This window comes from Bison bison, unplaced genomic scaffold (assembly GCF_000754665.1).
Source record: "Bison bison bison isolate TAMUID 2011002044 unplaced genomic scaffold, Bison_UMD1.0 scf7180017864338, whole genome shotgun sequence".
Classification (NCBI taxonomy): Eukaryota; Metazoa; Chordata; class Mammalia; order Artiodactyla; family Bovidae; genus Bison; species Bison bison.
In genome coordinates this window covers 4,153,115-4,156,067 of record NW_011494910.1, presented here as the reverse complement: position 1 = coordinate 4,156,067, position 2,953 = coordinate 4,153,115, and positions in this window count along the sequence as shown.

Sequence of the window (2,953 nt, the reverse complement as noted above, 5' to 3'; positions counted from 1 at the left end):
AGTCCAGGTCTCGAGATGATACCAGCTCACCGTGCGAGGTTCCTGGCCCCACTGGGACATAAGATCTTCACAAGGACCCAGGCTTTCCTGCCTGGCTAAGGACACACAAGGGTGGCATTCCCATTCTCATGCTCAGAGAAGAGGACATGCACATGCGGGGGAATTTTAAATCGTGAGTCATGTGTCATGGGGGAAAATCCCTCCTGAATGCCCCACTTGGGCTTGAGGAGGCACTGATCTCACTTCCCTTCTTCCTCATCACAGAGATGTTGTGTGGACAGGTTAAGTCATTGGGGAAGCCAGCAGGAAAGAACTGGCTGAGAAGCCAGACAGGGCTTTGGAAGGTTCTAGAATCCTTACTCCTGATCTTTTGAAAACTTGGGATAGGTTTTCTACTGTAGGAATATTTTAGGAGGAGCACAATGACCTCTTGCTGCCCCAACATCTAAGCACTGACCCTCTGACCATGCTGAAGAGTCCAGCCAAGGCCAACATAATTTGAAGAAACACCTTTAACCATCATACATGCTGGGGTTGCAATAAATTCTCACCGTGATATACCCTGTGTATAAAAAGGTCCTTCCAGATGGCTTTAAAAAACTTTCATCACTAGAAGAGACATTTACATTTACATTATGCGCAACCTCTTTTTTCTAAAAACTCTCAAGTTACATCTGGAGTCTTTTGTTCCATTTGAATAATAAGGCATCTCTGAGTTTTCTTTGGATTTTTAATACTTTCCTCAGTTGCAGAAAGGACATAATTGTTTAAACAGAAACCACAAAGCCTCCAGCTTCCATTTAACTTAGATGGAAAAAACAGCTTCCTCCAAGTCAGCAAGGAAAGTAAGTGATGACACCCAAATATGAGCCTGACCTGGAGACACACTCTCAGAGTTGGAGTAGGGGGCGGGGGGGGGAGGGGGCTTTTTGCTGTCCCCAACTCAGCCACACCATTGCCAGGGACAGGGAGGAGGCCCACGATACAAACCTCAGTTTATTTTCCAGTCCCAGTCCAACTCTTCTTCCCATCGTTGCCCCCTCTGAGATACAACCTAATTTCTCTTTGCTCCTGTGTCATGAACTCTGACCCTGGGTCACAGCAAGGAGGATCTTTTCTGTTCCAGGAAAAGTCTTTAACCTGCATTTCCACGCCCACTCCCTACACACACCTAACACCAGTGAGGTGGGGGTGGGGACAGACACACTTCTTCCTTTTATCTTGAGATTGAAGAAAAACTTCACCTTTTGTTTTAGGACCTCATGATTTACACATGCTGAAAATCTAGAAACCAAAGCCTGAGAATAGGCTGAAGGGCCGCCAGCTCGCAACTGTCCGGGACCCGACGGATCCTCTAGCTTGGACAGGGCTTACCCACCCCTTGGCTCACCCCTCTCTGTTTCTGTATCTCTTTTTATGGACATTTCAGCATTTGTTGGCAGGTGAATGAGGAAGCTCCACTAACTAGCGTGTTCAGTGACATTAGCTCACAGGGCAAAATGCTGCCTGTGCTGGGTTCTGGTGCTAACCCTCTGGGTCATCAGAGAAGCCATTGACTCTGGATGCTGGGTCTCCTGGTCTGTGAGATGACCATGATCCAACCAGCCCTGCCTGCCTCTCAAGGGCGCTGCTGGGCCCAGCAGAGCCAGTAGGCAAGAAGACACTTTAGATCCAGCCAAGGCATCTCTGAGATAAAACTGGTCTCTGCTCCCATAGTTCCTTGGCCATTCTCAGTACTTTCTTCTTTCGCGTGAATATCTCCATCTTTGTAGACTCACAGAATACCAATTTGCATCTTCAGCAAATATGATGCTTCTTTCCCAGATCTGGCATCCGGGAGAATCAAAACATAAAAAGATAAAGAAAAAAAAAAAAACCAAAATGGGCAAAGAACATCACTTTTCTTTCAGGCCTGACTTTTGCGGACCTGTGGTTTGATTTATGAAAGGTACACAGAAGCCAAGTTTTCATGTTTTAGCAGCCCTAAGCCAGCAGCCACTGCAGACGTCTGAGTAAGATCTGCTCCGCCCTGGAAATGTTTGTTCAAGAAGCAGGGAGGGGGAGCAGAAGGTGGCTTGTAGGCCCTTTGCTGAACAGCAAATACGACCCAGCCTCGCTGTGGTCACAGGCGAGAAACATACCCGGCTACCAGCCTGCCCGTCCGCCCAGCGACACATGGGAACTACTTGAACTTTTCAACACCACCTTCTTCCCAACCCTCGACACAACATTGGCTTGTGCCCCCTGCACCCCGCCGATGCCCTGGATGAGGCCAGGGGAATGGGGTGAGCCGGAAAGCCCTGAAGAACATCGGGGGGCGCTACAGCAGTCAGGGCTCACAGGACAGAGCGCTCTCTACGAGGAGGTTGGGCACGGGGCTGCCGTGCCAGGACAGACCTGCTGCTCTCCCCGCTTCCTCTCCAAACAAGGCAAACGAGAGCCCAGCATCACAGCTTCCCTGTGGGTACATCTCTCAAGAATGCTCTCCGCACCAGGAGCCACAGGCAGGCTCCAACAGGCCCTGCGTGAACCTGCCGGCCACGGCGGCCAACACCCCAGAGCGGAGGGCTCCCAGACTCCGCCAGGCTCTGCCCACATCGGCAGGGTGCAGGGGCCCTTCAGGAACACCCAGGATCACCTCCTGGGTCCAGGTCAAGACGGTGCTGACCTTCGGGGAGCACTCCTGTGAGTCCTCCCCGGCACCTCCACTTCTACAGGGGACTGAGCCTGCCGTCATCACCTCGTCCCCCGAAAGCCGGCCCAGCACCCCTCCCAGCCCTGAGATCCAGCCCGGAACATGTATGGAGAAGCTGCCAAAACTCTTGGAGAAAAACCGTAAGTGACTAAAGGCATAGCCATCTCCAGGGTCAGGGCCGGCCTTGCCAGCATCAGCTGCCTGCAGCACTTCCCGACCCAGCCAGGGGAGAGCGACCAGGCCCCGGAGGGCGGTGGG